The sequence below is a fragment of the Suricata suricatta genome, chromosome 5 (assembly GCF_006229205.1).
Source record: "Suricata suricatta isolate VVHF042 chromosome 5, meerkat_22Aug2017_6uvM2_HiC, whole genome shotgun sequence".
In the NCBI taxonomy this organism is placed as follows: domain Eukaryota; kingdom Metazoa; phylum Chordata; class Mammalia; order Carnivora; family Herpestidae; genus Suricata; species Suricata suricatta.
Genome location: NC_043704.1, coordinates 27,851,124 through 27,876,916, shown reverse-complemented (window position 1 = coordinate 27,876,916; position 25,793 = coordinate 27,851,124). Strand labels below are relative to the sequence as shown.

The 25,793-nt window shown below is 34.9% G+C and overlaps 1 long non-coding RNA gene across 1 annotated transcript in view; it reads left to right on the top strand.

The window, feature by feature from the left end:
* Positions 1 to 25,793, top strand: part of LOC115291607 — a 103,703-nt gene that overhangs the window by 29,711 nt on the left and 48,199 nt on the right. Inside the window, exon 2 of the long non-coding RNA XR_003908571.1 lies at positions 23,504 to 23,548. This is a non-coding gene — a long non-coding RNA (uncharacterized LOC115291607). The remainder of the gene's footprint in view (positions 1 to 23,503; positions 23,549 to 25,793) is intronic.

Genomic DNA, 25,793 nt, shown 5'->3' with positions numbered 1-25,793 from the left:
CCATGTATTCAATATTTACCTTATACCAGGCATGTTGCTGTACCCTTTATTTTGATCTTGGCTTTTAAAAACCATAACTACTATTACGTTGAACATTTTGTGTAAGCAGAAGCCTCGGGGAAAAATTAGGTAACTCTTCCAAAGTTAAATTCCTCCATAATTTATGCTCATCTCTATAAATGTCTTCTCTCTTGGTCAAGCTAAATCTTTGAAAAACTGTCTTCATAGTGCAATGTAGTCATGATATAATGTAACAAATATGAGTAATGCTAACTCTTTGGACTTTCTGAGTCATGGTGAGGATGTTATGCTTTACTTGAGGAGATCATTTGACCCTGGGTATTACTGGGCCTAATTGTGAGCCACTTTGTAATGGGCTTAGACTGTACCTGGTTTTTCTACTTTGCTACATTGAGTAGGACTGTATATTTGATGAGACTCACAGTGGTATAGTTATACATGTAAAATTACAAATGATGTCAAACTTAACACATGAGTTCATTATTTGATGACCAATGACTGTATGCATTTAGGATTGTCTTCTATTAAAAGTGTTTTGTGAGAAAAACTTTTGTATTCCATGAGGTGTTGATTGAGTAATTATAGAGTATTTTTTCTAATGGAAAAATTATGAGACATTCACATTACATAGAAACTAAAGAGATAGCAATATAAAATTCAGCAAAGATACCACATGCTCCATATTTTCATATATGTGAATATTTTGGTCCAATATTCTCTTTTTGTCAAATCGCACTACAGGAGAAGTCTGAATATTCATTGAACTAAGTATGTATTAACGTGGCTCCTGATTTCTACTTTTCATTTTAACTCAAATTCTTCAGATCTGATTACAGTTTTACAGTCCTTAACTCACGCAGAGCTTTAATTTTCAAACAACTTTATATGGCCCAAATTTATTGAGTACCAGCTCTGGGCCAGGCACCCTGTTTGAGATTTGAGGACAGAAATAAATGATTTAGTCAGCTGGTTGAGGCACACAGATTAATAAAAGATTATCTGGACCTTCATTACATGAAGTTCATGGTCGCCATATAAGTTTGTGAATAGGTAGCAGGGGATTCTTGAAATCCTAAAATTTTAGGCAAATCATTGTGGGTCTATGGATGGGAACATTTTGCTATGGAAGATGTTCATAGATTTCATCAGATTCGCCAAAGGTTCATAACATAACAGAGTTAAGAATTACTAATCCTCTTCTTCCTTGGCAATGGAAGTAAATTCGATTGGCAGTACATTGATTGTTTAATATGTAAATAAATTTTGGTTCAAAAATATTGTGACTTGCCTAATATTAAATATCTGTTTAATGCAGATTTAGAATGGGAATAACAAGTTGTCATTTGACATAGTCCGAAGTTGCTTTCTACCATATATTTATCTCTTTAACATCATTTCAATTATTATTCAAACTACATTCTCTTCTTTCATATGCCTCCATGTTTAAAATGGGAAAACACCAACCCAGTGTTAGATGTCCAAACTAATTCAGTTTTTATTTCTGCTCAATTTTTGTAGGAAGCAAATGGCAACCAGAATTTGTTTAAATTTACTTTTCTGGGGGAGATCTAATCTTAGTCATACTATCTTTGATGTCTAATGGTCTTCGATCTTCATAAAGATAAATCATAAATGAAAGGCCTATTGTATTTCCTCTGTTCTCTGCCAACTACAAGGATATAAACAAACAGAACTTTAGGTATTTCAACAGCATTGGGCAAGATATTCTGGTTAGACCAGTAAACCGGGTAGTTTAGTTAATGGGGGGGGGGGTCCATGCTCCATGTAGTCTAGTAGTCACCAGTGGTTTGGCTTGCCTTTTTATCTGTTTGTTTGTTTGCTTAGCATTCAAGTTTGGTTTCTCTACCAGGAAAATGGTGTTTTTCATTTATCAGTTTAAAACAGCAACTTAATGACCTCAGAAATCATCACTTTTATCAATGTGTGTGTGTGTGTGTGACTGCACGCACACACACACACACACACACATATATATATGAAGATGATGAGTTTATTTATAATTTTTATATGAGAACTGTATTTAAGATTTTACTTATTTTTAATTGAAAACTTAGAAGATATCTTTCAAAAGTGGTAATGTGCTTTTGCTATATTATCCTTATGAAGAGTAAAGTTCATGTTACATTTCACATGTATATCTAACATTTTACCACTCTAGGGGGAAAAAGTAGAAAGAAATTAGGTCAGGGTTAGCTTTTATAAAAGACATTTTTACTCTGACACACCACTGGGTGGAGTACATTGCTAGCCCAGAGTCTAATATTACTGTATTATAAGGGTATTTCTGTGCCAGAAGAGAGAAACTCCTAATCAATTTTGAGGTTTTGTGTATTGTTTTAAAAATCTGAACATGTTTAATAAAGGCTAAGTGACTGGAATGTAATACCAACATTGAATATGCTCTGGCATTATAACTTTCAGTATTCTATCCGTCTTGCCTAGACCCATGGGAGATAAGGTTTGACACCCTGCCTGGAAAACTCGGAGAGAATTATTTAGAAAAAGGCCATTTTATGTTCTGGTCAAAAGAGCAGCTGCAATTTGGGCTGAATTAGTGCTTTACCTCTACATGGGAAAGCATAAAGCTTATTTTTGATAATGGAATCAAACTGTACCTGATATTGAATTTGACTTTTCATTTGATGTTGCTTTGATACGGCTTATATTGGAGCTGAGCCTTAATCTTATAATAAAATGAACTTCTGTCAGATGCACTGTCGGACTATTGTTGTCGATAGCTTTTACCTGAATTTGGTCTTCAGAACTTTATGAAAAAAATTACACAGTATCTGTTAGTTTTATGTGATTTTCAATTTTTCCCAATTCCTTTCTTGTCTCTTTAATTCTTTCTCCTTAAACGCTGGGAAAATGAAATGTACTCATACATCTAAAATCTCCAACCTTACAGATTTATTGTGCCACATATTTTACAGCACAATGAAACTACACTGTTACCAAACTATTTAGACTCTATAATTCTAAATATATATCTAAGTATCTCAAGTAAATATTTGTGTGCTGTTTGAAAAAGAGGAGTCTCATTTTGACTGCTCTTTTCTCTTTGTTTCTTGTATCCCTTGAATTGCATTTCCCAGCTCACAGTACACCCCTTAGTCTTTTCTAAGCTGTCAGCTCTCGAACCTTGCCCTATAAGCTGTCCTGCTTCCAACCCCCCCGCTCCATTTTCTATTTTAATACGAATTCTCTTTCATCTGAATTTTTTAACAACCTTGTATTTTCACTTGACTTAAATTTTCCTTCCAAGGCTGTTAAATATTCTTTATTTTGCCTTCCTCCTCCCTGTCGCCTGTCCCTCCGCCCCGCTCAAGTATAGCATCTCATCTATTTCTCTGTACTAAACTATGGTTTACCCAGGGGAGGGACTTTCTCATACGCACAGCTCAGACCTGTGATGATTTCAGTGGTGCCAGCATGTTTTAACCACATCATTATCATGTAGTCCCAAAGCTTTGCTCACTGAACACACCATCTTTAAAAGGATACCGTTTCCATTAATCAGTTTTAGAACTTGAGATTCGAGCACGTAAAGCATTTATTTGAATGTTCCCTACTTGTTCCCACATTCGTTTCATTCTCTTGACTATCTAAGAAAAAGGAATTGTGCAAGGGTCTTTTCTCCCTCCATGCTTACCTCTCCTTTCTATATCCCACCGAGCCCCCCAAGTCTATTCTTCCATACAGTGGTTAAATCGGAGCTTGCGGCAGGACGGCATTGTGTGAACTGGTGGCCACACAAGTACTTTGTATTCACTGGAGGTTTAGAAGTACAGCAGCTGCATATAAATATGCATAGTTGAGAGATTCATGATGGTACCACCTCATTCTAGTGCTGGTTGGCTGCAGTGCCGGCTCTACAAATCAATGAACATTTTCCCCATCCATCAGCTGCTCGCTTGCAAGCAGACAAAACACTTACAATGCCAGAAACCCACAGAGAGCTCCTTAGTGAACGAAACCTCACTGTCACAAGATTCAAAATAGCCATCCCCCTCCAACCCTGAACCTCCACGGCTCTCGACCTCAGATGTCTTTTTTTATCCAATGTGGATCGCGAGCACTTAAAAAAATAACACCAGAAAAGAAAGAAAAAAAAAGGAGCAATGATAAATCAGGGTTTGGAGGGTCCTCACATTATACTTGTCACAAAACAAAGGATGCTTTGAGCATTAACCCTTTTAGAGAATAAAACCCATCATAAAGATGAATCTGCCTATGTTGATGACACTGCTTTATGGTTGTGGGGCTGGAGTGTCGAAGCATTTAAATACGCACAGCGTTGTGCCAGGCCGTGGCAGACATTTGTAATTTATCCATAGTTATTGGATGGCCTTGGGTATTGAAGGAGTTAGGATATGCTGGTATGAGAAAAATAAATCATAAATGTATTTATTTAGTAGTATCATGTTTTCTCTCATTGATTGAGCAATTTTGTAGATATATTTACATTTATAAATTCAAATATTCAGTCCATGTAGAAATTTAATAGAAGCTTAATTTCAATGAACAACTTCCATATGAAATTATTAAGGAATCAAATATATATTCCTTGGTGAAAAGATCCAAATTCATTACATCTATAGGCAAATCCATTTTCATTTCAGGTGGATTAACATTAGCAACAAAAATAGTTCATTCATGTGTAGAAAGAATACTTAGCTCTTAAACAGTTTATAATACTTCTTGACAACTTGCGGCCGACCAAGTTTTCAAAAGAGTAATAATCAGTTTGATTTCTCATTCATTTATTCACTCATTCATTTTTTTTTCAACTATTTGTCAAATACTTCCAATAGCACCATGGAATATAAAATATGATAATATCTATAGTCCCTCTTTTGAAGATGTGAATCTTCTGGTGGGGAGATAGGAAACACATTATATAAATGACCATGTGACTTTAGCATTTTGAAAAAGTCTAGTCCAGGATTTGGTATGTCGAAGATACTCAGTAAATATTGTGTAAGTGTATGTGACATGTTGATTTAAAACTTCTCTAGCAGTTTAATATGTTTCACTGCCATATTGCAGGAGGGGTAAAAACAAATAAACTGGTTGTGATTATCCATAACTATAGCTCAGAGAAGCTGGCGTGCCTACATTTTATTTGCGTGTGAGCAGCAAACCCAAAAGTTTAGCCCCTATCTGCTTCAGAGTCCATCCATTCACTCCTACTAAGCCATGTTGAATTACAAGACAGAATGTGATAATTGCTCTCCGGGATCAGAGGAAGTAAAGATCACTTCCAGCTGGGATGACCAAAGAAGACATCATTAAGAAGGAGTAGCATTTGAGCAAGCCTTTGAAGAATGGGCACAGGAACAAAGCAAAAAATACAGACAGGAGTTAGCATTGGTGAAACCTTATGACTCTGGCAAACAAGTTGCCAGGCAGATGAAGGACATCTCTTTCAGTGAAATGGATGCTGTAAATAACACCGCTATTTAAAGAATTGCCAACCAGACTCCTCACTTATTAGAAATGGAATCCACAAATGGATTTATATTTCAGGTTTCAAATGAAAGTCATTTAAACTGCTTTGGATCCCAGTTTCTTCATTTCTAAAGTAAGGACTTGAGCCAAATGTCCAATGGAGACTCTTTTAAGGACGACTGGTTTCCAGTGCTTTCATTTTCATTTGTTTTTCAGAGTATTATAAAAATACTAGAAGTAGCCGATTCAGTGTATAGCAGTTATATACCTAGTGTAGGCAATCATTCTTAGAACACAAAGTATAGCTAGGTATTTACATATCTATATCTGTATGTGTATATCTATATATAAACTAGGTTGTTTGCATTCAAATGGCTAATCTGAGCTCTGCATTTAATTTTTTGTCATGGTTTTCCCATTTGGCTTCCCATCAGTTTTGAATCAAACTAATTTTATAACAATTTAATCAATATATATTAAGCAAGTGATAAATACAAGTTTCAGAAATTACGCTCTCTCTTATTGTATCTGTTTCTGTATTTCAACTAATGTAGAAGATATAAATATTTAAGAGTCAACATTAATTCATCAATAAAAAAGGCATTTTTGTGGTATGCGTGCGCTTTTGAGTAGATTCACATATTTTCCACCTTTCTGGACTATAGCTCAGATAACATTTAAAGCACGATTTTGGTCATGTTTATTAAACAGGTATCCGTAACATATATATGAAATGAATATATAGTGTGTGTGTATACATGCATGTGTGCATGTAAACAAACTGAGGGAACAGGAGAATTTAAAAGAATGATACAATACTTATTTTTTCTGGACTTGAAATCTTTTTTTTTTTTTTTTTTTTTTTTTTTTTTTGGTCAACATCCCCCCCGCTAATTTTTTCCCAACAAGAAAAGAGAACAAAGAGAAAGAAGTATTTTGTTTGAATTTAGGGTGAGAAGAAAATCAAACATCATTTTTCTCATAATTTTTGCAAAGGCTACTAAAGGGATATGAGTGGGGAGCTCTTCCTTGAATAGAAATGCCCTGGATAGAATTCCATCCTGCCATTGTTATTGCCAAGTACATTCAGGGGGAACTACATGTTGTGAGAGTCCCAGACTCTTTTATTTTCCATCTTACACTTCTCTTATGTCCTAAAACAGTATGATTGTGGTAAACACTTATTTGGATTCCAGTGTATTTGGAATTGAACTGAATCCATTACGTTTGTTTTAATGATCTGAATAAAACTGAACCTTACTTGTAGTGAACAAAATGGTGCTTTGATCATTTTAATTCTGATTCTGATCTTAAATGGAGAAAGTTTAAGCTTATTTTGGTTAAATCAGTTTAAGGTCAAATTAGCTAATCTTCTTAAGTATTTACTGAGTACCAACTGTATTCATTAGTGCTGAGTCTTGTTAAGATTCAAAGAAGTACAACAATGTTTCTGACCTTGATAGTTTATATTTATGTTCAGAAATAATATTAAGTTTTCAAAAAAGTTAGTAAATTTCAGGTTTTACAATACATAAATGCTAACTGAGTGAAAAGGTATCCAAAGCCCTCGGGAAATTCAGAGACCAGGAATTTCCAGAAGTCCTGGCTTGGTAATGAGGGAGCGCTAGCACCACTTCTTTTAATGGGAGAAAACTCTGAAGATGAATTTGCCCTCGGGTGCATTCTGAGCAGATGCAAGTTGAAAACCACTGCTCCAGGCGATGAACGTAATTGAAACAATTTGAGCACATAATCACTTAATAAAAAGAAGATGAAACTGGAGCAATGGGTAGATTGCTATAAATTTGCCTGTCACAGCAGAAAAGAACCTCCCTTCCGAAGATACAAGGACAATCTTCTAGCTGTGATCTTAAGTTCAAAGGGCTTTAGTTTTTATAAAGGCATTTCCAGTGGGAAGCTTGAGTTACCTTTAAACAGGGCCACTGATTTTTGTGAAATAAAATTGGTAAACTTACAACATGTAAAAATTAAAAACAAATGTTATTTAGTATTTTCAAAACCAGTCATAGAATTGAATGTTTATATTTTGAGAAAAGGGAAAATGAATAAATACCAAGGAATACATCGTATGATGGAACTTGGATAGGATATTAACCTAATGACCCTTAATTCTCCTCATTTTTCTTAGGTACTATCTATATAATCATCCATTTGAGTAAGCAGCAGGTGTAGTTAAACATTAGGTTGGAACTGACATTCAGAGAATATGAATTGCTTCAAGTTAGTCCATTTACCCTCTCGGTGAACTTGGAAATGTGTTTCACATCATATAAATCTCAGATTTCTCAGCAACAACATGTAAAATAATAATTGTAACCAAACCTACCTTCCAGAACTGCAAGGATTTTGTAAGAATCCTTGCATAGGTCTAAAATGAGTATGTTCTAAAACAGTGAAGCCCACACTGGAGATGTTGTCTTTGCATTAGGTAACCTGCTTTATGCTATGATACTTTCCTTCTAATATTCAAAAAATCAAATGTATGTTTTGAATTCTACCTTTTAGTATATTTTCTGTAGACAGAAATTATTGTTTTCTTTCTTTACTCTTTGGTTCTTTTATAAAGTTGATAAAAATCTTGTCTGATATATACATGTATTGTTTTAATCTGTGGCTAGAGGAGAAGTGAAGGCATATTGAATATAATTATAAAGCCAGTCACTACAGAAAATGTAACTGTAGACCAAATAATGAGAAAATAACTTAAAAATTAATTATTAAAATGTAATGTGTGAGCTTTTTAATGGTTTATTAAGCACTATATTTCAAAATCATGTCATTTCTTAAGATCCGAAGTTGTCGAAGTGCTTGAAAAACAAATGTTTAAAGATTTAAAAATTATCTTTGTATTTAAAACTTACTGTTGATTCCCTAATAAAGTGCCACATGGCAGGAATATTATTAGCTAAACAAATGCAAATTGACTTCAAAGATTTAATTTGGACCAAATTGGCATTTTATGGTAGTGTTTATGAAATGTAAATTTAGCTTTCAGGTGAATTTTACCCACCAAAAAAGCTTAGATAATAGGAAACCATCTCATTCACACAGTGATTTGTTTGTTTCTTCTGAAACTACTTGGGTCCAAATATTAATGTGAAATGTTATTTAAATCTCATTTGAAAAAAAAATGGATTGCTTTTCATGTGCCATTTTCTGACTCATTTACTTACAGGTTCTCATAGACACAGCCAAGAAATTTCCACCTATGTAGTCAGAGTAATGCTTCGGGTTTTTGCATCAGACCTTGAAAGTTCAGATTCTAACTATACCATGTCATGCCTGGGGCATGTTTCTTAATATCTAAGTTTCAGGCTCTTGTGCTATGAAAATGGAGATTATATAATTTCCTTCCAAATTTCCTGTAAAAAGGAAATGGAATACATTTAGCACATATCAGCTAACTTGATGCCTGCCTCACATTGAATGCTTAGTAATGATGTTGTTATTCATCCATTCATTAGGTATTTATCGGTCAGAGATTGTGCTAGGAAGTAAAATATGAAAGGGTAAACAAGGAGAGCTAATGGAGTACATAAAAACATCTAACAGGATTGAGAAAAGGAAACTATTTGCCAATTGGTTTAATCATTTGATCCCTTAAAATATATGTATTTAGTGTCTACTATATACTAGTCCTTGTCCTGGAAGCTGGGATTATTAAGAGGAAAAGAAAAACATGTACTGTGTGTTCTATGGGAACAGGCGTTTCTTTGTGAGAGAAGACAGTACTCTAATAATTACTATAATAGATATAAAATCTGAAATGTATCACAGTCAATAGTGAGTGACCCAGCGCTTCTCAACTGAGAGGACTTTGCTCTTCCCAGGAGACTACTGGCAATGTCTGTAGACATTCTGCGTTGCCACAACTGGAAGACTGTTACTGGCATCTAATGGGTAGAGACTAGAGATACTGTTCTGCATCCTCCATTGCACAGGACAGGACCCCACAAAAAAGAATGATCTGGGTCAAAATGTCTATAGTGCTGACATTAGAAATCTTGAAATAATTCCACCCCTCATTGTGGTATATAAGTCCATGATAGCAGAAGTACCCCTCTTTTTTCATGGACACATTCCCAATGCCTAGAAATATACCTCACCTAATAAATGCTCAGTAAATACATGCAGGGTAAATGAATTGGTTGTGAGTGACTATCAGAAAAAGAGAATACCATGTTCAAAGGGCTGGGCTTAGAATAAGTAAATTATGTTAAGGCTTGTAATCTGGAATCAAAGTGAGAGAGAATGGTTCCATTGAGAAAAACCAACGAGAAGAGTTTACCAACATTTAAAGTCAGTTTGCAAGTCTCCGTCACTACATGTGTAAAATCTAAATTGTTCCTCCACAAATTTCATACAGTTTCTTTTTATTCCATTATAGGGGAACACATTATACATGTTTAAGTAAATCCAACCCTTTTTCTTTCTTTTGGTCAAGGAAGTCTAAAATTTACTTAGACTATCATTTTTGTCTTTGCTGATTTTTGATTTCCATGTTCTCAGAATTGTAGTCTAGATCAGGAGCACCAGGGAAGAATCATTTAATGACTTCATTAACTGTGCATGTAAGAACAGATAATTCTGGGAGAAACTGGATTCCTTAAAACAGTATTTCTTGAGGATGTGGGCAGGAAGCTGGAGCAGAAATAGGATGGATATTTCAAAAAACCCCTGCAGCTGTCTGTCCCTGCCATTTACATCCAAGCAAGAAATGGAGCATTAGTTTCTTAGCAATGGGGTCTATCTTTCTAGACTAGGCGATGTCTCCTCTGTACCAGCTCCCTCAGTTCTCTGTTTATCAGTTCTCAGTGATGCCTACATTATATTTTCCATTTTCCTTTACTAATGGGGAAAGAATTGCACAGTTTGCGAATTAAACATGGTAAAAATAATAGATTACATTTGTGAAAATCCTAGAAGATATTAAGGATCAACAAAAACACCAATGTATTAGACGTTTTCTGTCTCTGTCCCTCTGTCTCTCTGTCTTTGTCTCCGCACCCCCACCCCATCCACTCTTCCGCTCTCTTCCCCTCCTTCCCTTTAATAATTATACTGTAAACAGTTTACTTTGTGACTACTAGGACTATAGGCTTCCTTCATCAAGAAGGGAGATTTGCCCCACTCTGCACATTCACACATATGAACACACACACACACACACACACACACACACACACACACACACGAGAGGGGGAGAGAGAAGAGAGAATGAGAGAGAGAGAGAGAGAGAGATTTTGCCAATCACTGCTCTCAAGGGCACAGTAGTAGGTGGCCACATTTGAAGGCAAAGGCGGTCTGGCATTTTACATGGGGAGAGAGTAGGGGAGGAAGCCAAGGCAGAGAATAGGGGGCATGCTGCTGAGCGTTCATGCCTACCTTATTTCAGATGCCATTCTGTTATTTGAAAAAGGAGGAGTGTGACTAAGGAAAGGCATAATTAATAAGCCATTTACAGATTTGGGCCATTTGAAATCAAATCATTCATGTGACATTCAAAATCTTCTGATTTTCAAAACTGTATTGCTATATACTTGTGTATAGTTTGTACAATTGTGTTATGTGTCTAAACAACTGAAGTGATTTTCACTAAATTCGATTACTCTTCAGTCCAGCTTATAAAACTGTATGATTCGTATTGTTTATCTGAGTGTACCACTCCTTCCACTGTGGTTTAATTGGAAAGCCTAGAGGGTAACAAACTGAAATTTTAGAAAAAAATACCTGAACCCTAGCATTGAAACCCCTAGGATATCTTCCTAATTCCTAATGGGGAAGTGGAAAATCCATATCACTCTTTTGGCCACTTTGTAGCTTTTCTGGTATAGGTGAAAAGATTCGTATTTCTGGCCGATGAGGGAACTTCAGGAGTAATTCTGTGTTCATTATGACATTTCATTGAAGCAGACTACATTAAAATAGAGGCAGGCATTATGTGTGAGTTGAAGAATCGTCACTCTCATGTAAGACAGTGATTCTTGTCTACATGTGAACATCAGCGTCATCTCGGGGGCCTTCTCAGAATGCACATGCCTTGGATGCATTCCTGGATATTTTGCTTCAGTAGGTCTAGAGTGAGCCCTCGGCATGCATGTTTTGCAAAGACTCCTGGGTAAGCCAAGTGTGCTTTCTGGATTAAAAATCACAGATCTAGGATTTTCTTCTCAGAGTCACATTGTGAAAGTTCCTAATATTTGGAGAGTTCACCGTTGAAAACAATGTTAAGGGTCTCCATTATTGACAATGTTGACTTGCCATCCTATAAGCTTTGCATGTAGACTAACCTAACTTACCCTGTCTTCTCACATTTTCACCTATGATTCACACCTTATACCAAATCAAAGCCCTAAAATTATTGCCCATGTTTAAATAACATTTCAAAGAGGATTTCTTATGATGTAAAATATCTCCAACTACTAATCTATTTTAAAAGATGCTTGTTTAAGTGATATAAAAGAATACATCCTCTATGCTTCTTTAAGAAATTAAAATTTAGACAAATATTTGCAAAAGGCAATGATGACAAAATAAATAATAGGTATGAATAAATAAGTCATTAAATAAGTCATTGTCATTAAAATGCATACTTATAGTTTTTTCTCATAGAACACCTTTATATATATATAGTGTCTAACCCACTAGTATCTAAGTACCTTGAAACATACATATTTTAATTAAAATGTGATTAATATTTCTGTATATCTAAAAGAGTATATAAATGGTCTATTTTCAAATTAATATTTATTTGCGCCTTATATGTAAAGAAAGAGATTATAGTCTTTTATTTATTCAATGGATATAAAAAGCTTTCTCAGTTAATTTTTAAATACAATTTATGCCCTTATAGTGCTACTAAAACTGCTCTGTTACCCTATGATCACCTCATAGCTCTAAATTGCCAAATGCAAGGGTCGTAAGTAGTCTTTACTTCATTGGACTCCTCTGGTGCATTTGACTTGACCAACCACCCTGTTTGAAATTCTGTTGACTTCTGACTCTCCTCATTCGTTTTTTTTCACTGTTCCTCCCCTATATCTCCTTCAGTGGTTCCTTTCTCCTACAAACACTATTACTTATCATTCTTAGATTCTTCTTCCTAAACTCTAGGCACTGTTACTAGGTGAGGGAATTGATTCTTATAACTTCAACTCTTACTAGTATGCTGATAGTTCCCCAATTTTATCTCCAACAAAATGACTTCTTACTTGAGCCACATATTCACTGCTCTCTAAGTTGGCTCTACCAGTATCTTAAATCTCAAAGTCACATCTTAGCATTTTTCTTTTCAGATTTGTTTTTACTCTTATACCTTCTATCTTAGGTGGTGGCATCAGAAGGAACCAATTTTCCAGGCTGAAACTGGAAAGTCCTCTGTGACTCCTTCAACGCCATCACTCATATCCGATTCCTTCCAGTGTGGCCTCCTAAATAGTTCTTGAAATTTTCCTTCTTCTCCCTGTGTATTCCCACTGCCCTGGTGTAGCACTCTCATTTTCTCTCTTCTGAAATACCACAAACTCCTCTTAATTTGTTTCTCCACTCCATGTCTTTCCTGAATAATCTACAATTAAAAAGAAATCTGAACATATCACCCCACACATACATTGGAAGATATCAGCCATGTATAATAAGTATAGGAAATACCACATCAATGCCATGACTTCCCCTTCTTAAATCTATGGAAAACTTAGTAATCAGCTAAAATATTCTATCCTAATAAGTCCTAATATTTCCTCCCAATCCTTCTCAAAACAGAAACTAAGCCAATTAGGTACATCAGGCTGAATTTGGCAATAAGAGTAAATTCACTTGTTATAAGGATTAAGATAAACCCCTTAGTAAAACATAAGGGCATCCATGATCTAGCCTTTGTCAAATTCTCCAGCTTCATCTCTAACCAGTCTGTATTTCAGATTCTGTGTAACACTTCATTGATAGAAGTTTCCTTCTTACACTATGCTGTTTCTTCTCTCTGGGCTTTTGCTTATGCTGATCTCTTTGGCTTTGTCTTCACACCCCCAACTTTTTGCCAGTTCCAATTGCAGGTAATTCTTACTTAAATCCCGTAGAGCCAGCTTGTTCTCACTCAGTTCCTGACTCCAGTGAGAAATTATAACTCTGATCCATGTTCCCCCAATATCCTGTGCGTCCGTCTTTCAGTGTCTATCATTGCTGTTACTATGCTTCATTATTATTTTTCCAGTTATGTGTTTGTCTAACCCACTAGATGATAGGTGCCTTGAAACAGAAACACAGGTTTATTTTTCTTTGCAACTTTGGGACAACTTAAACAATAAATTGCATATAAGCAAGCACTATGTAAGATGAATGAATTAATTAAAAAATACTGCTGCATATGGGGGAAAAATAGATATACATCAGAGATGTTTTCATCTTTCTTTAAGTAAAATCACAACTTCCTGACACGCACTCTAGAGCCAAATACAATTCACCTGAGTTCATGTAATTAATACGTTGCTGGGTTGTTTTAAGAATATGAGTTTTAGATACCTGGGTATATAATAGAAATATTAAATAAATTTTCTGGAAAAATATGTATTTTTTTAATGTTTTTTTTTTTTTGAGAGAGAGTGAGCATGAGCAGGGGAGGAGCAGAGGGAAAAGGAGACACAGAATCTGAAGCAGACTCCAGGCTCTGAGCTGTCACCACAGAGCATGACATGGGGCTTGAACTCATGATCTACGAGATTATGACCTGAGCCAAAGTCAGACACTTAACTGATTGAGTCACCCATGAATAATAATGATTGAATTGATTACATCAGAGAGTGCAAACTTGTTTTTTAAAAGTTGCTCCTAAATACTAAATTATCAGTGCAGAGGGGTGTCATGAATTATTATTGAGGATTATATATCAAAATTACATATATTTATGCCTATTTGTCTTTGCTTATGTTTAAAAGAATAGATTCTGATTTGATTGTGTAATGTAAGTATTATTTACTCACTCTAGAGACATGCTTTGCTTTTATATGGTTGCAGAATATCTAATCAAAGTGTGTCAAGATATTTTTTATGACATAATTCATATTAATTTTTTGTTCTTCTTAGTCATAAACTAAAGAAATAACTTCGCAGGTGTGAAAGTAGGTATAAGAATTTTGTATGACTTGGAGAAATTTGCTATTACAATCCATTCTTATATAAACATATTTTTAGAGTCCTCAATCAAAAATTTTTTGAAGTTTTCTTAAACTTTTACTTATCTGTTTTTTGTAAAACTAAACAGAAATGATTACATGCTAATATAGATATTTCCATATTGTCTGAGCCTTAATTCTTAATGAAGGGGTGTGTGTGTGTGTGTGTGTGTGTGTGTGTGTGTGTTTATATACATTCTGTGGAAAGAATGTGAAGGGAAAAAATGCCAGAGGAAAAAGGGCTTAGTTTCAAAGTACACATGCTATGTAATTTGATCCAGTACTACATGAGCTTATGAGCAGGAACTTAGGTGAACTGGATCTCATATTTTACATGGAATGTTTTTGAGAATCATGAGGCAACAATTTGAAATATTTCCACTTGATTCACTAAAACATCAGTAAATACCACAGAGTAGTTTTCTCTCTGGTGTCTGAATATAATTTGGTGACTCCTAGATGTGGAATGTGTTAAAATAAAGTTGTTTATCTTAAAATATGAAACCGTATGGGCACTGACCAATTCATTGCGACAAATGGTAGGCTCTCCAGAAGTATAATGAAACATTGCAAGAAGAAAATGTCTGTGTGACGAAGAGAAATAGTACTGTGTTATCCTTGTTTCGTGCTAGCCAGGCCAACCACTTCATCTGTAGGAATATGGGGAAGACAAATCTGGCCAAGGAAATGACTGATTCCTGGCCTTAGTAAGCAAGGAATCATTTCCTCTGGATTATGTTGCTCAATTCATTTATTCCTTCGTATCTCCTGAGCACCTACAAGGTGCCAGGAATGATAAACACAGAATTGACCCTACCTCCATGAAGCTTACAGTCTAGTAGCACAGGGAGCTAGAAAAAGAAAAGGTTAACTGTCACGAGTGTTGAAAAGAAGTAGTAGAAAGGTAGAAATGGGCTAATGGAGGAAGGCTTGTCTGAAGTAGCACAACAGTTAAAATTTGGAGGATGGATAGTCATTAACTAGGCAAAAACTAAGAAGAAAGGAGCTGTGCAGTGTCTTCATTATGGAGATACTTAGGAAAGTAAAAACCACACACGGAAATCACACATGCCAACTTCAGACTCTTATGGCTGTCTGGGGTGCAGTGAAGGGAAAGGGAATGTGTTAGGTAGAACTTTGGTTAAAACAAAGTATTGATTTAGCATGAGGCTTACATTCTAAAAAAGGTATCAGATAATAAACATTTTAGTAAATAAATATATTATGGATTAGGTGGTAGTTATTGCTATGAAAAATAAATCAAAACAAGATGGAAAGCCTAGGGAGGGATGCCATTTCAGGTTGGGTGGTAGAGAAAAATCCTTTCTGGGCAGACACCTGAATAAAATGAGGTAATAATCTATGTTCTATTTAATTTTTTTAAGAACTAGAGAAAAAAGGATAACTGAGCCAAGCATGGCAAAATGATAATACCTATTTAGTATGAGTTGGATATTTATAGCTTACTTTATAAGTTTTGATACTTCTATACATTTTAAAGTATTTTTAAAATAATTACATAAAGCATATCATATGTCTTTGGTCAGTGGGAAAGAGCCTGGTGTCTACAAAGACCTGGAAAAATCCAGGTTAGCACCAACAGTAAAGTAGGAGTTTCAAGTGAGACAAGTCTGGAGAATTAGGTAGGTGCTAAACCAGCAAATCCGTGTAGGCTCTGTTTAGGATTTTAGCCTTTAGTCTAAGAGCAATGGGAAGGCATTGAAGGATTTTAAGCATGAGTAGGAGTATAGGATTGAATCTGCATTTTGAAGAATTTAAGAATTGATAATTAAGACATTTTAAGCTGGCATCTACCATTTGCCAGGCTCAATGCTAGGTATGGGGAGACATAGTAGTGACAGTCTATATACATGGGGAACTGGAAGTCTAGACATGGTTGACATTTTTATAGTTCATCTATGGATGGGCTCACTGGCTAGATATTTTGAGATCTATCAGTGTTTGTTCTGCGTCTTCAGCAGCCTGCATGTTATCTTTGATAACATTGCCAATCTTTGATAAAGATTGGGCAATCACCTTGATTTTAATGGTTTTGAGAATTTTGGTAACTCACTAGTTCATTAAATGGAGAGAAAAATAATTGTGTAATTGAGTAGCTTCTTATATGCAAATTTCCAGTTTCCTATTGTAGCCATACAATATTTATGATTTTTCTCCAAATTTGAGGCTTCTCATATTTCAGGGTCAAGAAGTCTGAGGCAAAGGACAGAAGAACAATGTGAGGGGCATGTTCATTGCTGAAACAAGACAAAACAAAAAATACTCCTTTGCAGTGTCATTTGAGAATTGGAACTTTGTACATTTGCTAAAAAGGGGATTTTTAAATTCGAGTATCAGTGAGAAGGAAAGTTAAGGTTTTGGAGGTAGTGTGTATCTTCTGTTCAAGAAACAAATTAAGGACATTGAAAAAGTGATAAAGATGAACTCTTGATAAGAGTAAATGAATATATAAAAGAGTGTCAAGCAATTTGGAGGACTGGCTTAGAATCTTGAGCACTTTTTTCTGACTTCCAAATTTTTCATTGATTTAATATTATTCCCCTAATGTTTTATCATTTTCTATAAAATTTAATTAATATATTCCTTAGACAAATAAAGTTCATGGTTTGCCATCTAAAGAATGTGGGTATTAATCAAATCCAGTCATTGACCCATTCTCTTTAGTTATAGAAAATGGAGCTACCAATTTACTTCAATGTCTTAAGTGATTTATTGACCTAGGCATTAATTTCATAGGACCTTAGATTTTATTTACGTGGACACCATTTAGACTAAACTACTTTAAATTTATCACAAAACAAGAGCAGTTATCATTCTGGGCCATGGTTGACTATTAAACCTTAATCTTTGGAGCATCTAAAACTGTCATCATACTTGAAAACAAATTATTAGGTTGAAACTTTAATACCAACAGATGAATTCTGAGAAGGAAAACAATGTATAGGTAATATTGACATTTGTTTTTAAGATAATCATGGATAATATAAACAATTAATTGAATCATATATATTTTTATTACAAGCACTAAAACATTGGTGGAATTTATCAAGTTCGATTAAGTATAACTTTATAGGTTTCCAAATTAGAATTGATTAAATTATTTTGTTCGGGGCCAGGGAACAAAATTTGAGTAAAACAAGTTTATGAAAAATAAAGTGTGCAAATGCTAAAATCAGAAAATGGGGGACCTTGCTTTTTAATTCTTTATTTGTTACCACATGGGCTCACCCCAAGGAAAAGCAGAATTGCATTTCTGATTTGAAGAGCTTTTGCCTTACTTTTCTAACTCAGATTTAAAGCAGTACCATCTAGTAGAAAAACAAATAGATTCATAGTATGCTAATTTAAGATTTAGTGCCACCTTTCTCACTATCAGTTAGATGAAGTGACATAATGATCACATGACCATTTTGCCTTCACTTTTTTGAATGATACCTACTGCAGAACTTTTATAAAAATGATACTAAGTAATTGACATTAAGTAATTGAAGACTTTTAAGATATGGTGGAAACATAAAGTATTGCAGCTATTACTCTAGATATAAAGGATTTAGAGTATTGATATGAGGGTGGAAGGAGCTTTGTGTTTTAGCCTTCAGAGGGTCAGTAAGGTGTCTCAGGAACTGGGCTTCAAAGTGACAGAGACCCAGATCAAAACTCTGCCTTTACTTCTTAAGGTCTTTCCAATGTTATGAAGTTACGTATTCCTCTGAAGTATCTATTTCTTATCTATAAAATGAAAATAATAATTATGAGCTTTAACTAACATGTAGAAGTGACCTAGAAGGTGTCCTAAATGAAAGGAAGCTCACCAAGTTCCATTCTGGCCCATTCTCTTTATTCGCTATTTCCTTTTCAGATATTTACCTATAATATTTACAATCAATTGTGTGTTAAAAAGATTTGCAATGTATGTTGTTATCCCATTTACAGAAAGATCACATGGAGAATCTCAGGCTCAAATATCCATATTGGCAGAACCAGGGTGATTGATAATAATTTCTAGGAATCAATGTGATCCTTTCTTTGTGTTCTTTTCCTTCCTAATTTTCTTAATCTTCTCCACTTTATCTAAAATCATACCACCAACTCCTCACTTTCTCACTTCCTTACTTTATTGCTCTTCATAGCACTTACCACCATTTGTAATGTTATATATCTACTTACAAATTAATTATTTTCATAGTTTATAAACTCTTTAGGAACAAGAATTTATTATTTTAGATGTAACCTTCCCTTAATGAAAATTATCAATTACTTTGTATTTTCCAAAATAAATGCCAGAATATTTTTAGGAATAAAATACTGTGAATTTTGTTTACTGTAAAAGAAAGTACATTTAAAGAAGGTATGTCCGTGTGTGTTTTTAATAAATGACATTAACTTACTTTGTCATGTATATAATACACATAGCTCAAAATTCCACTTCCTGGATCTGTGTGATTTTAAAGTACAGCACATTTTACTTGCATGGAGATTTTTATTCCAGAAAGGTATCAAACATGACAGTCTGTCTTTGGGATGCCTTCACTGCTTTTCTCAGATCAACTGACAAGACCGCAGCTGGGCCTCGACAAGTTGCTTAAGAACACTTCTAGAACCATCCTAATGGGCATATTCCAACTGTCACTTGGTGGGGGGAAAAAAAGATCACTAGAGATCAATCTGTACAGCGAGTCTTTTGGCAGAAAACCAGTCATATCATTCTCTCCAATTGAACCTTTGTGGGGAAAAAGGCCTTATCAAATTCCTTATACATGAAGTTGACTGTTGGAACTATTCCCAAGCCATGCAAGGAAGTTTGACTTTTGAAAGGTCAGGAGTGACCTTTATAACGATTTAGATCATCTTATGATTGTTAAGAAGTAGAAAGGGTTATAATACTATAAAAGCTTTGGGTCTTATCCCCTTTTGAGGGAAGAATCTGTTAGTTCCATTAACTAAGCCACAACTTCCTGATGTAATTATTAAACAGACCAAAACTTAGACAGTAACAGAACGCTCACTTACCCTAAACTTGGATTCAAAAGTGTAGAACGGGGTCATTCAAAATGTGGGGACGGAAGAGGAAATGGAATGTGTAAAAGGCCAGGTGGAAACAATATATTTATTCCTTATGAACAAATATACATGCTTGGTGAATAGTTAAGGTAAAAAAATTTAGTATTATCAAATTCAGTTTTATATTTTAATCTTGTATTTATTCTTTGCTGGGAAAACAGAAGAATATAGGTTTCCAAGAAAAACTACACTAGCAGAGAATATAGTAGTAGATATTATTTAATGTGAATCCTGAAGAGAGACTGTAAGTAAGACTCAAAGCTAAAAATATGACAGTTTTAATGCTTACTTTTCCTAAAATGGCTACACTAAGCTTAGTGGAAATCAAAATAAAACATCTGATGTGATAATAAAATTAGTCTTTACTCACAAATATGATAGTATATATCTTAATTCATTTAAATATCTGAAAAACAAGAAGACTTATCTAGGCAATCAAAAAGATTTTAACTATACTGTTATATTTTATTTTAATAAATGTGTTAAATCTAATTCTCTAGTGTCCATTATGAAAATCATTCTTACTTTATGTTAAAGGCATATAGTGTAGACATTATAAAGTTGGTGTTTCTTAGGTACTTCTGTAGAAATGCTAAGGTCTAATTTGGTCTCTTCTTCAAATGCATTGCACATCTTGCTCTGTTTGTAGAATATATACTTGTTGTGACCTCCTATTTTGATAAAAGAACTCAAGCCTTTTAAATGAAAGCTTAAATGCATTTATACTATGTGTTAAATTCTCTTGGTTGTTTAAATTGCATTTTTCTAAAACAGGAGCTCTTTTAAGTGTTTTTGGTAGCACCTTAGTAAGAAATAGTCTTTTCAGTGGAAGAAGAGGAGAGTAGAGAGCAATAGATTCTAATTAATTTTATATTAAAAATAGTAACTTGATACGTACTTCTTTGTTCTCCGGCTATCTACAAAATCTTGCTTTCCACATTATGGTAATCTTGCCTTAAATTGGTTGCATTTGTACCACGTGTGTCTCTTTGAAACGTGTAGACATGTTTATTTGCCATAATTACCTGATTTTAGAGATATTAAAAAGTTGAAATTCTAGTCCTTAGTCAACCATATTGGAGAACATAAAATACATAATGGATAGGAATGTATATTTTGATATTTAACTATAGTTGCTTATATACAAGGTAATTGTGCCCACCGACTGTGGTGTGTATATGTGTCTGTGTTTATATTTATTTTTTTGTAACTTTATTTATTTATTTATTTATTTTTAGAATATAACACTATTTTTTAACATATGCAATTATTTTCCATCATTTACAATACAGTAGTTACAACGACGCTCCAAATGGATAAGCAATATATCTATAAGCCTGCTGAACCATAGTCCTATGACTTCTCGTAGAAAAATTTAGAACTATTTTCTACTTGACTGATTACTTAAATTTCAAAGAAAGATGTTCTTTGAAATTTATTCTGTGACTTTATTTCTCTTAAATATGGTTGGATTAAGTTGCTTAAACTTTGGCACTAAAAATATTGTCTCAGCATTCTTTCCTCATGATTTTAGCAGAATTGAAAACTGGGAGTCATAAAATCCAGCAAATACATCTTTTGACTAAATAATGCTTTATCTTCTTAAAGTCACTAGCTACTTTAGCTAGATCTGCTGCAAATACTCGAGGAATTTAAATCTCTCGTTTTGGAAACATTTTTTTATCTAATGTCTTTTTTAATGTCTGATACAACTTTTACATTTATGACACTTATCCTTTGACATTCTGCAAAGGCAGCATGAATTAATCATTGAGTTTGTCCAGCTAGGAGAGAGGTGTCTTACTGAGGCTGTGACCTTCCATCGTGGCACACGCAAGCTGTGTCTGCAGTTACAACATAAGAAAACATCCCCACAGCTAATTCATTGCTGCTTTCTCAGTTCGCAGTCTCTTAAAATTCTAGAACAGAGGTGGAATCTCCGTATATGTAATATTGATTCTGTTATTGAACTTTCTGGAAATATAGAGGTTACTGCTAACTTCATAACAAACCAGGCCAGAGGTTATTGTCTTTGGGGAGCATGTACAAGAAATGGTTTAATAAAGAATTGTTGCTGTTACCCAAATTACATTTTATTAATTAGGAATCACAAGCAATTGCATATTAAAAAAAAAAGAAGTCTGGCCAGAAAGCAAAGGAGATTGATTTTATGACTATGTACAATAGTACAGATCGGTTCAAAAAGGGAAAGCCTTTTTAAAGAGCAATGGTAGATTTTCTTTGAATGCTGTCCAGAAGACAGATTTTATGTGAAGTACTACTGGGTGGCTTCACTCCTGTGCAGCTAGTGGTGTTATTGACTGATCGTAGCAGATTTGTAGCTCATGTGTGTTTTCCCTTGATTTTAGTCCTGCTTTCTCCCCTTGATTTGTATCCTGTCATCTGATTCTTTGATATCTCCTTTCAGCGAGGAAAGGAGTTTTGAATGAAGTAGATGCAGTACCTGTTGATAACACAGATCATTTATTCAGGCAGGAGTGTGAAGTTTCATCAAAGAGATGGAATTTACTAAGAGCAGAATATGCAATTCCACTCTCTCTACTTCCGTCCAATCCTGGAAGTTACAAAGAGTTAAATAACATAACGCTGTGGGAGGAATATGAGTGAAAGCATGGAGAACCCTTCGTCCTGCCTCGAGCCAGCTGTGCAAACTTGCTCTGCTTTGTAAAGTGAGGATGTTGGACCAGTTGATTAAAAAAATTTTTTAATCTTTTATAATTTTTGAGAGACAGAGAAAGAGAGAGAAAGAGTTCAAATCAGCGAGGGGCAAAGAGAGAGGGAGACACAGAATCTGAATCAGCCTCCAGACTCTGAGTTGTCAGCACAGATCTCAAAGTGGGGCTCAAACCCACAAACCATGAGATCATGACCTGAGCCAGTCAGACGTCCAACCTACTGATAGCCACCCAGGGGCCCCAGGACCAGTTAATTTTTAAATTGACCTCTAGTTCTAAGACCAATTCTGTTCTAATGATGGGCACCAGAATTTCCTTACAGCAATTTTCAATGCTGGGTAACATCTCTCTAAAATCTCTAAAATGTAGGACTTGATTTAATTCCAAGCTGAAACTTGAGATCATATCCACAAAATGGACTATAATCAGTATCTATGTTTATAATGGCATAAAAACTATGTTATTAAACCTGGAAGTCTTTGTTTTGTAAGTTTTTTAAGTCATATTTCTTCATTTTAGCCATATGGTGTAACTTTACTTTTTCCTTGTCACCTTTACCAACTGTCAATAGTAAAATTGCCAAATTGGCTAATAATTGTGAACAAGAATCTTAGTCACTACACTGTAGAGTGTGCACACTCTACAGACAGCAAAAATGCTCCATCTACACGTCTTTATTCTAGTGTTTGTGTGCACTGTTGTCACCTTCAGTGTTGCCAAATTCATGTGTATTTTTGGATGGCACAGTCAACATCTTGTGCCTGGGTGGCTCAGTTGGTCATGATCTCACTGTTCGTGAGTTAGAGCCCCATGTTAGGCTCTGTACTGACAGCTCTGAGCCTTGAGCCTACTTTGGATTCTGTCTCCCTTTCTCTCTGTCCCTTTGCCGCTCAAGCTCTCTCCCTCCCCCTGCCCAAAAAATAAATAAATATTTAAAAAAATAGACCGACCCCCAGCAAAGAGAACACTAACACTGGTAAGAATGTTAAAACAATCCTGCTGTTTTGTTCTTCTCTATCTCATCTATGTTCTGTTCTTTTGTAGGGTATTCTTGAAGGTAATCAGAGAACTTTTCATGCATCTATAAAGGTAGGAAAAAGAAACTTTGTTGGTTATAAAAGATGTTGTTTTAGCTTTGTTGAAATAATTTATGCATTGTGACAGACATGCTAAAATTGATGTTGTTTATTCTTAATAATTGAAAAGTTTGTTACATTTACTTGTTCCCTAAACTTGAAATCACTCAACACATAGTATTTAATCATTTCTCTTCCATACTATTACATACTACTACATTTTATTATATAGTATAATTTATGGTTATGGTAGACAGAATTTATTCTTTTACATTTTTATATTACTCTTGCCATAATTTTAGGGTGATTTGACATACCATATACAATGTTCGTACACAAGAAGGCTATTTTTGAAATGTACATTTATGTATAGTAATATATGTAATATATTGTTAGAAACTGAGATTCCTTTGTCTACCCTAACTTCATATTTTCTTATTATTTTAAGCCTATAATTTTTAAAGAAACAACCAAAGTAACCACAAGTATAATTAGCTACCAGTGATTTAGTAATATAAATATTAATTTGGAAGAATTTACTTCATTATTAGCTTTACTTAATATGTGTGCCAGAAAAGGTGGCCCCTTTCTTGGCTAGGACCTCTGTGAAGATAAATTTAGAGTTCCTAGTCTAGTAAATACTTCTCTGATAATAGCTTAATTGTAGCTATTTCAAACCCAATTGTTTAATTGTGGTGAATCATATGCAAATTGTTCAGATGAAGGTCAACCCCTACTCCCACATTCCAGTACCTTTTTTCTAAATTCAAGACAAATTGCTCAATGCCTGAAAGAGACCGAACAGTGCAGATTAAAGACACAAGACAAAAACCAAAACAACAGTAACATAAAAACCAACAGTGGGCCAGGAGTCAGAAAGCTCTCCGAAAGACGGGACAGCAGGTTGCATTGATTTCTATCTTTGTTCACAGCCTCTTATGTTGGCTGTGTGTTTGTACACAGTAGTTTGCTCACTGCTTATGAGACTTGGGGCTGGCAAAGCATGGTGCCTCTAGGATACTAAGTTTCCTCATCTGTAAATACACGTGATATCTTTCTTGTCCACTTGTTGCGGTAGAACAAGGAATGTAAAATAAATGTGTGACTGCTCTGATCCCGACGGAAAGAGCATGTTCTTTTTGGTGGTTTGGATGAGTGAAGAGCAGCAGGCCTCACTGCTGGGAGAGTATCTGTGTAGCTCTGGGTGAGACCAACCGAGATCTGCCATAGTTGTGGAAGCTAAAGAAATTCTTCATTTTTCCAGCTGTCACATTATATTCTAATCTATAGTTACCTTTGTGAGGGAGCATTGTATCATCTTCTCATAAATTGTTGAGGTTTTATGACTGTATTTAATTTTTATATGTTGTCAGCTATTCTTTCAAGGAAAAAGATGTATTTCTAGACACTTAAAGCATTGAAAAGTGATAACACAGCTTCATGACCTTGCTACATTTGTTGTTTTTTAATCTTTAAGCAATTATTGCCAGTGTTTTGGCATAGTGACAGAAAATCATGAGACCTACGGGGTATTGATGAAAAACTATTTTCGGGGTGCCTGCGTGGCTCAGTTGGTTTAGCATCTGGCTTCCAGCTTCCGGCTTTGGCTCAGGTCATGATCTCAAGGTTCGTGGGTTCAAGCCCCATGTCAGGCTCTGTGCTGACGGCCAGCTCAGACCCTGGAGCCTGCTTCAGATTCTGTCTCCCTCTCTCTTTGACCCTACCCTGCTTGTGCAGTCTCTCTCTGTCTCTCAAAAATAAGTAAAAAACAAAATAAAAAATAAAAGAAAGAAAAGCTATTTTGGCTTTAATCCTAATAAAATTAAAATTCTGCCTTAATATAAAAATAATTTAAAAAAAAAATCCCAACACATAGGTCTTTTAATATTGAGAAGACTAGATATTCTCAAATAATCAAATACCTGATAAAGACATGAAGCACAGTAAGTTATTTTGGTAAAATACAATTTTCTTTCTTTTTTTTTTTAGTGTGTGAATAATTTTATTTTATTTTTTTTCCCATAATATTTTATTGTCAAATTGTTTTCCATACAACACCCAGTGCTCTTCCCCTCAAGTGCCCTCCACCATCACCACCACCTGTCTTCCCCCCTCCCCCCTCCCCCCCATCCCTCAGTTCATTCTCAGCTTTCAATAGTCTCTAAAGTTCTGCATCCCTCTCTCTCCCCAACTCTCTCTCCCTCCTCCATTCCCCCTGGTTCTCCATTAGGTCTCTCTTGTTTTCCTGCTAGACCTAT